Here is a 12,301-nt window from a genome sequence, read left to right as displayed (position 1 = left end):
GGGTTACGTATGTAACCCTGGTTCCCCGAGAAGGGGAACGAGAGACTGCGTCGGTCCGCCGCACCTCTCTCCCCGCCTGAAGCGCCTGCTTCATAGTTTAAGCTAATGATGAGTGTGTACAGGTGTGCTTTATACTCCTCTGGTTATTCCGTCACACCTTACCGTTCTAGCAACAGGCCAATAGGATTGGAGTGATTTCATTCACGTTCAGACCTGCTTCGCCTAGAGGCGTTCCCATAGTGTCGTAACCGACGCAGTCTCTCGTTCCCCTTCTCGGGGAACCAGGGTTACATACGTAACCCGAGACGTTCGTCCAGGTCAGTGGCTGCAGCCTCAAAAACACTCTTGTCAGTGCAAAGCAGGCCTGTAACTCCAGCTTTGACTCGTCGGTCCATCTTTTCATAGTCTTTACAACAGGTTTAGCAGATTTCAGTTTTTGCCTGTGTGTCGTGAGAAGTTGTGTAGCAGTGGTCCAGTGTGTTAGTGTCCCTGGTGGGACACTTAATATGCTGTCTGTACTTTGGAAGTTCATGACTGAGGTTTGCTTTGTTAAAGTCCCCAAGAACAATGAGCAGGGAGTCTGGATGTTTTTTCTCCATGTTAGTTATCTGGTCGGCCAGGTGTAGTGTGGATATACAACACAATCCTACATCGATATTGCAGGATATGACTCTCTTATATGCTTACTTATTACTTGTGATTGCTCATATGATACTCATTATTGTGTGACATGCTTAACTTAGGTAATTCAACAGTCAAGACAGTTAGAAGCTTGTGCGGAATGACAGGAAACCGGGCCCTGACAATAATACACTCTGACACACTTCACACTTTTCTTAATACAGTCACACACACACACTCACATGACAGCCCTTAAGGCACACTAGAAATATTCTACACCTATTGACAACTTCCATATAAGGTAACATGGGATGTGCAGCTGGGTGATGTCTCATCAACATATACACAGATTAGCGGAAGAATCAGACCCTTACTTAGGTAGCGTGCAGGAAGGGTCTCCAGATACATCTGTCTCAATAAAGGTGTGATTTGAATCTGATCTCTCGTCTCCTCTAAGTCCTTTTCCATCAACCAACTCGGGGAAGTCATTGTACTTCAACAGTAGTAACGCCTCACTAACACAGGCCTGAGGTGGAATGTAAACAGTAACCAGAACAAATGAGGAAAACTCCTGCGGTGAATAAAACGTTTTACAGTTTATAAATAATGTCTCTAGGTGAGGCCTGCATGATTTCTTCAACACTGTGACATCTGTGCACCAACCTTCGTTTATATAGAGTCCGCCTCCCCGTGTTTTTCCCGTGAGCTCCCTTTCGTGATCCGCGCGGATGAGATTAAATCCCGGTAGGTGAAGTGCGCTGTCCGGCATGCGCTCGGTGAGCCAGGATTCGGTGAAACAGAGGGCAGCGGATCTGCAGAAGTCCGAGTTAGTTCTGTTGAGGAGCAGCAGTTCGTCCATTTTGTTGGCCAGAGAGCGGACATTCGCCAGTTGAATTGAAGGGAGCGCAGTGTGAAATCTGTCTCAGCTTAACCAGTACGCCTGCACGTTTTCCCATGCGACGTTTCCGAAGGATCCCAAACAGAGCTGCCGCTCCTCCAACTAGTAACTCCGGGGAAAGTTCCAGGGTCAATAAAGAGCGGTGGAATAGTATCAGCAGTTGAAAGTCCAATGTTTAAGAGCTCTTCTCTGGTAAAAGTTACCAGAGAGGGACGGCAGAAAACAGCGTTAATTAACAAAAACACAAAAAGCACTACGGAGTGTAACGTACGTAGCACTCTCTGAGGCGCTATCTTGGTTGGTTAGTTTAATTGTAGAAATATATAAATGTGGAATAGACAGATGGTATGGAATAAATAGACATGAATAAATAAATCTACAAAATATAAAATATATAAGAATAACGATTAACACAACAAACAACAAATATGTGCAATATACCGGGTATGTGCAATGATGTGAAATGAAATAATATTTGTGTGCAAAGATATACAGTATTTGAGAGGGAAGGGGTGAGTGTCAGTGAGGGACCCGGGCCTTGTTGATGAGGCTAGCTGCAGAAGGGTAGAAGCTGTTTTTGTGGTGAGAGGTTTTGGTCCTGATGGACCGCAGCCTCCTGCCAGAGGGGAGTCTGAAACAGTTTGTGACCGGGATGGGAGGGGTCAGCTGCAATCTTTCCTGCTCGCCTCAGAGTCCTCGAGGAGTACAGGTCCTGAAGAGAAGGAAGATTGCAGCCAATCACCTTCTCTGCAGAGTGAATGATACACTGCAGCCTGCCCTTGTCCCTGGCAGTGGCAGCAACGTACCAGATGGTGATGGAGGAGGTGAGGATGGACTCGCTGATGGTGGTGTTTTTACACTGTGAAGCTACCGCCAGCAGCTGGTTAGCTTAGCTACACTACTTCTTGTCCAGGTGCAGTCACTTCCTAGAGTCTCCGCTGGCTGCCTGCTCAATTCAGACTGACAACAAGACTCCAAGAACTAATCCTAAACATAACACCCTGTAAAGACATGATTTCATTTTTACTCTTTGGATTTTGTACCAATGAAACAAACATGACGCAACATTTGGGGTTCTGGTAGGCAGAATTCTCACCTTTGGACAGAGCCAGGCTAAATATGTTTCCAGTGTTTATGCTAAGCTAAGCTAACCATCTGCTGACTGAGAGTGGTATGGTATGGATCTTCTCCTCTAACTTTCATAAGAAAGCGAATAAATGTATGTCCCAAAATGTCAAACAATGTCTTAAATTTTTGTTTAGCAAATCATTTAGTGGTTATGAAAATGTATTAGGAAGTAGTATTATCAATGATGCATTCACCTTGTAAATCCCGGCACACTTCTCTACATGAGTCTAAGGTTACTTTAACCTGCATTAGCTACATTTTTTTTACTGCTTGAGGGCAGCACATCAAGTTGTATACACAGCATTGAAATATTATCACCTCGTGAAGTTGACATGGCCAACATGTTAGCAGACAGTTGCCTATTTCTAGTAGACACGCAGCAACATTATTCATTTTGTGTCCACTTGGCGAATTCACACCATAGTCACTGTCTTTTTAGCTTTGTTTTTGTCTCCACCAACTTGTGAGGGAAATATCTGGCTCTTTAGCTGCTAAATGCTCCACCATGTTCATCAGCTAGTTGCTAACTTTGTCTATGATGACTGAACTGAAACAATAAAGTTCCGGATGTAAACCCACAACAAAATGCTGAAAGATGCTAAAATGCTAGTGCTGCAGGGACCTGTCCATTGTTGTTATTACACATAGTAATTTTTGACATTTTTAATGATTTGTGCAGCCTTAACCAGACAAAAATCAATCCAGGTTCTACCCTCTGAGGTATAATTCACCCAATGAGGTCATTTCTTATTCTGAGAAATGTCTGCAAACCGGAAAACTAACATGTTTTTCCCTGCTGCCTCTTCGTTTCTCCAGCTCTCTCTCCCTCCCGTTCTGTTTCCATCTCTCTCCTCTTATATCTCCAGCTGTCGCCTGGTAGAAAGTAAATGAGCCTCTCAGCGCATAGCCTATGATGGTGTCAGCCCTCTCCTTAGTCTCTGGTCTCATTAGAAGCCTAGTGTAGCTGACATTTACCCAGCCGCTGTGTTGACTAGCTCTTCATGTGGGCCACATGGGTCAAAACAATACACGGTGAAACTTAACAATCCAAATCTCTTTGGAAGGGAAGGTCGCCGGAGGCTGTGAAATGACTGGATGTCGACTAAAAAAACACTAAAATGGCAAAATAAAGCTTTGAAATGTAAAAGAAAAATTCATACCTAAAATCCTTTCTTAATGACCCATGAGGTCTTATTGAACTGAAGTGAAGTTAAACATTTGAAGCATTGCCATTCACGATGTTCTGTGTCCTTGCTGTATTGTGTGCACTTGCAGTGTCTGTAAGTTGTCAGTGTTTGTGCACCAATGTCAGCAAGAGAAATCCCTGGCAACTGGACTAATTAAGATTCTCAATTAACAGCAAACATGACACATTTCCTTTCCTTTTTACCTGCACAGATGCCCCAAAAAGTTGAAATTGTCAAGGTCAATTTGCGCAGTAACCTGTGATTTTAACGTACTGGTTACTCCATGTCTGCTTATTGATAATATCAGTACAGTGCACACTATCATCATAAGGACGTGATTCCAATTTGCTTTGATTTCATTGAACAACAGCTGCCTCCTGAGCCCCACAGCTGGAGAAATGGCTCTGTGAGTTTGAAATTTATAGGATGGCCACAGCTATTTCCTGACTCTTCCTCCTCTTGGGATCCCGCAGCTCTGTTTTTCTGTGGTCCTCTCATCCTGTTACTAATGCCTGACTCTGTGTAACCCTTATCTCCATGCTCGCAACATGGCCTGATAGGGCTCTGTGTGTAAGCAATTAAAACGGCTTATTTGCCAGATAAGTGGGGGAGAGCGGTCAGATTGAAAGCCACAGGCTGCCAGTATCAGGTCTTTAGGTTACAGCCCCGGGGTTAAATAGCCCGGGGGTGTGGAGTGAGCCAAACGAGGCGTGCAGCTCGGTGTGATTGTGTGGAGAGGCTGAGTCTCTGCCAGAGGGAAACATACAAAAGGCACTGTGTGTTTTCCACATAACTAACATACACCAAAATGAATATTTAACCATCATTATAAATGCACATGGGTAAACATAGAAATTATATTTTTCTGTGATCAAAATGCTGCTCAGATATATGTGGATTGAAGAAGCTGTGCACAGACAGAATATATTATATATCCATGTCTAATGAACACAACAAATTCTCTGTGAAGCAATTCATATCTGTACATCAAAGCCTGTCTCCATCACAGGTACTCTCAACACACTATATAGAATATGTAGGCTTTAGTGTTGCAATAAAACTAATCACTACACAGAGATCATAGTGCTCTGGTGGCCATACTGAAGGTCTCCAAGTTAGCTGCAAAATTACCCTTCCCTCTGTATTTGCAACCTTGTGGACTATTTACTTTCTGGCATTTTATTCAAGTGTCCAAATTCTCAATCCCACTGCGTAAGAGGGAATAGTTTGCTCAAGGTTGTGCAGCTAACTAGAATACTACAGACTACATTGGAATGTAAATAATCAGAATAATAATTTTCTAACATTGAATGCCTAGATGCACAAAGGTTTTACACCATTCTTCGGAAATTGTTTCCATTTGTGCAAAGCGCACTGCGGAGGTCAAAGTATTTGGGGTCAAATTTTAAAGCTTAAAAACCTAGCAGAAACTCAACATGCTGCGTGCCCTTAAAAATTCTGATTCCCACATTACACATTGACTTGCTATGCCTCTGGTGCATATGCACGCTACAACCATAGACTGTATGGCAACAACATCATTGATGGTCCTAAATAATTATGATTTATGTGTCCGAAATCTAAATTCAGTACTCACTACAGAGTAAACTGTTGATGATGAATAAGGGAGTAATTTAGGACACAGCTGTCCTGATGGATAAGTCTGTCAATATCCTGTATTTTTCTTATTATGATGCTATAATAATGCTTTCTAAAAACTACAGCGCCCAGGAAATTAAGGCATTAGTTTGAGGCTCAGTGCCAGACGGGGAGAGGAAGTTGGCAGTATTGCGATTTTGTTTAGGTAAGTTAAGCGGACTCGTCTCATGTTTCTTCCATGTTCTGTGCCACAGAAACCAACATATTCTAGTGGTGTAGTCTTTTCCGTTCTTTTCTATTCTACTCTGTTAGCCTACCTCCTGTCTAATTTGACTGTAATGTAGCAGACATATCATCGCCCTTATGACTAACAAATACAGCAGCTGACAAAAGATGAACAATAAGAAAGAACAGCAGAATAAAATAAAATAGAACAAAATAAGAGGGTGTTAACAGACCTTCAGGGAGCTACAGGAAATCACTAACTGAACGCAAGGCAGCACTAAATGAACTGGGTCATAATACAATACATTTTGAGAGAAATCTACCACATCAGATCATTTTTTTAATAACATTTCAAATCTACAAGCTTTATGAAATTGCTATCTTTTTCTCGAAAATGAAAACATACATAAATTAGAAAAGAGAAAAAAGCAGCAGTAACACAGTCTGCTTTCTGAAGAAGACATGGCGGAGTGACGGAGAGGGAGAAGACTTCGACCTTGGCCGTGACCTGAACAAACTGTAATGAGTTCTGAACTTCTGCCTCAGCTCAGTATTGTTGTGGTTTTCAGAGTGCTGAGAGCTGGTAAACAGGATATTGAGTCCCAGATGGGTTTGGCTCACATCATGAAAGTACTGTAGGCCCACAGCTCTGCACAAACCATCAGCCATCGAAATGAAACTGGAGAATGGGGAAGAAAGATGTTTCTGCTGTGGTGTTTGTTTGGAAGCTTTTCGGAGGCTGGAGTTATCCTGCGTGACGGGCACATGTTTCTAAGCCACTGGGCCACACACAGAGCAACACTAAGACGTTGCTGAAGAGATAAAACGGCCACATGGGGGGGAAAACATGGACACAGACCAGCGGATCTCCGTCTTCTCTCAACTTCTTTTTCCGTTTCTGCTCACTCCTCTTCTGTCTCCTCCTTTCCTTCTCCCTCTGCATGAAATAGGATCACAGTTAACTGGAGTAGGACTGTTGGATGAGGGGGAGGGCAGCACGAACACGAACTACAAAGACCATGGCTGTCCAAGCAGAGGAGGGTTCTGGAACGGCAGTACAGAACTAAAGATGGTCAGATCTTGTGCACAGAAAGCAAAATGTCTTTAGATTTTAATTTCTTGAGCCAGGAGAGCCCCATACCCTACATGAACTTATACTAATCACAGCTGCAACTCCTGTTTGAGCAATTTCAATAATATTTTTCTTCCTGTTTTGATAGTTGGGATCATCGTCATTCTTATCAGTTACTATTTCATTAACCAGTTTCTTTGGTGTGATCTGGGGGGAATAGTTTTTTTTTACATCAATGGTAACACATCAAATACTAAAAGGTTTCTACAGTACAGTGTCTAATCGACAACATTAGAGTGTGTGACAAACCACTTATTAAATGTTAATATACTGCTTATAAATGCTTAATGGGGAGGGGGTAAAGTGTTCCCAAATGAACCTTAACCACGGAGTTACCATGCGCAGATATTATAGAAAGACATCATCAGGCCTTTTTGAGAATCATCCACAGCTGAACCCAAGAGTGGCTCTGCAAAATCTAATAGATACAACAGACAATTTAAGTATAACTTTTAAGGTGTTTTAGTAAATATGACTAATGTGTGAAGTCCCTATATCTCAGTCATGTGGATGAGTAAAATTATGTTCAATGTGCATCCTGGTGCGTTTAAGATACTCTCTTCCCTCCTTTCTTGTCTTTCAACAAAATAAAAGCAAAACTTACATCTGATTTTTCTATATTCAAAACCAGCAAATAAGAACATCATATTTTAACTTTTAAAATATTGCCAGATCTGTGTCTGTGCATTCAGCCATACTGTTCTGCAACTGTTGCACACTAAATAAATCATAAATCATTGCAATATTATTATTTTTTAGTGCTGGACAGGCCGTAACTTGCCCAGCAGGCGGGGGAGTCAGAGCAAACAACCTCCAGTGTCATAGTATGTGTGTTCAGAGTTTACAGCAAAGCAAGGGAATGTACAAATCAATGGTGGTAGTTGTGGTCACATTTATCACACATTTGGCTGAGCTAAATTCCACAACAGCCAATATGGAAAGTAACACAGGGACCAGTCAAAATAATGCACTGCAAAGAAAAATGAAACTGTGAGCAGGCAAGTGAGACAAAAATCTAATCAGAAGAAGACAGAGGTCAATGTGGAAAATGTATAGGAACCTTTCTATTGTTTTATCATTTCCGCAGAGCTCCTGTTTATTCAGTGGCTGGTGAATTTGTTTTGCTTCCAATGAGACACAGGGAGAGCAGAGCCAGCCGCAGATCAAATAGAATGTGAAAGAGAGTGTGTGTGTGTTGGGGGGGGGGGGGGGCTCGCTTCCTACTTCCATCAAACACCTGCACTGTGGGTGCCAATCAGCTGATATTTTACCCATGTTCCAATGGTTTCAGGAGAGCACCAAGTCGCCTACCAAGGCAAGCTGAGCACCTGACCTCTTCTCAGGTCTTTCATTTGGAGCGGCGAGGAATAAATCCCTGGGCAGTTTACTGGGGCTTACAGGTTTCATCTGACACATTCAGATTCACTTTTTATACATAGCTCCGGAAAAAACTCTCATCTTCAAGAGTATTTTCTTCGGACAAAGAAAAAAAACCTGCCTGCGATACAAAGACAAGTGATCATGTGCTGAGTAAATTTGGATAGAAAATGTGTGAAGTTGTCTGACGTCACTGGTACTCCTCCCTTATTTAAAAAAAAAAAATCTTAAACATTTTGGTTCATACTTGCCGTCTTTTCACAGGTTACAGGGTCGATACCGCTCGTTTATTAGGGGACGATTTACAATGCATGCTCACACTAAAGATGCAGAAAGACTTCATGTGCAAGACAGTTGAGCAAGAAAAATTCAACACCAGCAAATCTGTCACCATTATACCTATTCACATAACAGACTGGCTGTGCTAGATGTTGCAACTAAGTATGGACATCAGCAGAAGAGTCAGCACACTAATTCCTCCGCTCATGCTGTCTCAAATCTGCAGACAGCTGCTAACTAGCGTTAGCCGCCTGGCTACATGACAGGGACATACTAATCTCATACGAATCTTCACCGATAGACCTTTTTCACTGCAGACATTTTGACTTGTCATAGAAGGAAAAGCACTGGTGTTGCTAATACATTAACAACAATGACTCTGTTGTCTTCAAGTGTCCCGGTAGGCTATAAGCCATGACAGTGTGAAAGTGAGCCCCCATGAACAATACCAGCATCCTGAAACTGAAGCAGCTAAATGGAATTCAGCCATCATTCTTTTTATTAACCACACCTGTGCTTCTTGTGCCAAAATGTCTTCAAGTTATATCTCATATTTGTTTGATCCACACACAAACAGGAATATAAATACGACTAGCTATGGTTTGACGTGAAGTTCACACCAATTAGGTATGCCTAGTGTACATGTTTACTTTGAATATAAGGACTTTTCAATTGTTAAAATGTTAAAGTCCCTTTTTGTCAGATTGATGGGCCTATAGAAATGTTGATGATGATGTTACTTTAAATGTTGGCCTTGTAAGGATTTTGAACAGCTGAGAATGTGTGTCCAAAATCTGTTTATAAAAAAAAGACCTGGGCACCCACAAAGACAGACTCAGAATCAGAATCACACACACACACACACACACACACACTGCTGGTGTGTTGCATATCACACCTGTTCAAAGGCAGCGCTAATTCGGCCTGGTTGGCGTGGAGCAGCGGACCATGAAGCCTCGGTGTCATCGCTTTGGATCAACGGCCAGGCAACGCAAGCATGAGGTCTCGTGATCCGCCGAAAATAAGGTGACATTGGCCAAGCTGCTGGAGCTGGCTAGACAGTCTGCGCCAGGTTGCCCGGCTGGAGGAGGGACCAGTCTGACCTGAGCCAGGCGGCCCAGAGCTTTAAATCTGATCATTCATGGGAGAAGAGCTCCTGCTAATGCTTCCAGCTAATTTAGAGACTGCCGGCGCTGCCAGTGCTTTGCTGAGGGAAGTAGAGCTATTGGCTGGTAAAAAAAAAAAAAAAAAAAAGCTAGAAGTTGCCAGATGACGTCATGTGATTTGCCGGATGCTGTTCTCTGCTGAGAGACATTGGCGGAGGAAGTATCCACATCTTTTAAGCAAGTGAAAGTACCAATTAATTAGTGTAATAACAGTCCTGCATTCAGAATCTTAAGTAAAAGTAGAGCAGCATACAAGGATTAGCAGCAAAATGACCTTAAAGTATCAAAAGTAAAAGTCCAAATTCTGCCATGTGGCTGATATTATGGCTTACATTCAGCTAGTTTTAACTATTTCATATAAGTAGGTAGTTTAGTCCAGTGGGTCAGGCCAAAATGTCAAAAGAAATTTATATAAATAAAAGTTCATCATATGTTTTTTATGTAAAATTTTAAGATGAAAAGTAGCTAGTAACTATAGCTGTCAAATAAATGTAGCTCAATAAAAAGTACAATAATTCATTCTGAAATTTAGTGGAATAAAGTACTATAACATGGAAATGTAGGCTATTTAGTTCCTTTAGAAATCTCTAAATGGTATTACAACATGCTGCTCCATCCCATACTTCTTGGTGTGTAGTTTATTCCTGTCCACTGTCTCTTCCCATTGTCCTCCACCCTGTGTACCATCCCTGCATTGTACCCCAGTCTTGGATTGGGCAAAGTAAAAGCATTAGTTCTGTGACAGCAGGTGGAGGAGGAAGCCAGCCTGTACCTCCTGCCACTGTGTCACTGCATTTCATCATCACAGGACTCACACGATTTGCTTCAGGAGCAGACCTTAGTCTCAGTGCAGGAGGTAAAGTCAAGACATTGCTGTTAAAAATGAGCTGACTTCCTGACAGCACTCTTGTAGTTCCACCGACACGGTGTGCACAGGACACGCCATACCTACCAATAACACCAAATGAATTTCCACATACAGAATTAGTTCTGGACACTTATCGAGATCTTAGAGTATGAAGACTAATACAAGACCATGCAGCTGAATAAAGACTATTCCCAACTCCACTGTAGACTTTGTAAAACAGTCTGGTCTCTGTCAACCCAACCTGGCTGTGTGTACACAGGACTCTGTGGAATAAATACTTATTTGGTCAAATAAAGTGAACTGAATTGATTGTAAAGCTCTATGACTGCGACTAACAACTCACCAAAGCCAAAAGCAGAATTTAGCCTAACTCAAATACTTTTGTTTATACACAGTAGCTTGGTTTATGAGGTAATGAGCACTCTTGGGAATTGCTCAAATTTTACAGATCTTGGAATTTAAAAAAGCATATAAATAAAAATAAATATTTTCACCATCTAACTCCAGTTTTCTTGAAATCAATATAACAGAAACAAGTATGAGGCATCACTGCATCAAAAGCATACAAAAATGACTGCAAGAAAACAGTGCAGACAGTTCAGGCTGTCTATTAGAGAAAGAAAGTGCACCTCATTTGTTCACCTGTTTTATATAATACATTCTGGGAATCGGTTACAGATCAATAAATATTTTATGCCTTCCCCAAGAGCATGGGGAGTGACTGACAGTTAAACCAGGCCTCGTTTTTGCGTTAATCGTTTCAGTCCTGATGTGGTGCTGATGGTCTACAAATAAAACACTTGCACCGCTGAGTGGGTTTCTGCGCCTGACTGTGCGCACTCACGGGGAAACTCTTAAAAGCCCCGGAGAGAGGGCAGAAAATGACCGTCGGTGTACCTTAAATGGCTCTTACCTGTAATTGTCCCACTCCCTTCCCGCACCTTAACGCCCTTTCAAACCATCTGCGGCTGCTGCTACAATCCAGTGGCGTGTCTGTTATCTGGAGACATTTGCGTCCTGGGCTGGCGGGAAAACAAAACCCGGGAGTGGTGGCTCCCCCCCCCCACCCCACCCCTCGGATGAAATCAAACAGCCTTATTAGAATCGGACACGATTATTCTTCTTCCAACGCAGCAGCGTGGGCATATCACCCGCTGCACAGCCGACGCTCTCCTGCAGCCAAAGCTCCCCAGTCTTCTTATTCCGATACAGTACAAAAAGAACCAGCAGCCTGTCCAGACTCGGGCGGATGATACGCTTTAATTGCGTCCTGTTGGTGCGCTTTTGCCAGGTGTCAGTCATGCACAGGAGCACACCACACACTTGAAATTAATGTATTAATTTCTCAAAGTGGAAATCGATCCTGATCAGTCACTTCAGCCTCCAGTCTTTGCTCTGCCGCGTCTCTTCCTAGTCTGACAGCTCAGCTCTGCGCGCACTAACTTTTATGGAGACTCCGGAGCGCACGGCGCACCGCCGCTACCTCTGCTGGTAACGCCTTACAGTATTCTGATTACTGTTCCGGATATGTGTCATATATATAGATGTGACGTGCTCATTTGAGTGTCACATTGGCCGACCCGAAAACAAGTACGTGTTGCTGTTGTTGCCACCTCCAAATGAACCTCAATGTGATAATTAGTTAGGCTAGTTGTCCCGGAGGGGCTCTTTTTCACAGCACTCCAGGCACGGGGAAGACGCACATCATCACACAGTGACAGACAGAAACACAACAGCAGACAAAACAACATGAAAACGAGACTCGTGGCTCCCTCCGCGAGTCACCCTGTTTAGGGCTGCTATGCCTGAGGGCACCAGGCT

General features: G+C 42.8%; 1 protein-coding gene across 2 annotated transcripts in view; it reads right to left on the bottom strand.

Moving 5' to 3' along the window:
* The window catches only part of LOC123984950 (chemokine-like protein TAFA-2), a 70,273-nt gene extending 58,779 nt beyond the window's left edge, over window positions 1-11,494 (bottom strand). For both annotated transcript variants that reach the window (XM_046072227.1, XM_046072229.1), the window contains exon 1: window positions 11,394-11,494. The gene's annotated coding sequence lies outside the window, so the exon portion shown is untranslated. The remainder of the gene's footprint in view (window positions 1-11,393) is intronic.
* Window positions 11,495-12,301: the final 807 nt, after the last annotated feature.

This window comes from Micropterus dolomieu, linkage group LG16 (genome assembly GCF_021292245.1).
Source record: "Micropterus dolomieu isolate WLL.071019.BEF.003 ecotype Adirondacks linkage group LG16, ASM2129224v1, whole genome shotgun sequence".
NCBI classification, from domain to species: domain Eukaryota; kingdom Metazoa; phylum Chordata; class Actinopteri; order Centrarchiformes; family Centrarchidae; genus Micropterus; species Micropterus dolomieu.
Note: the sequence above shows the minus strand (reverse complement) of the source record. Positions and strands in the feature narration are given on the sequence as shown.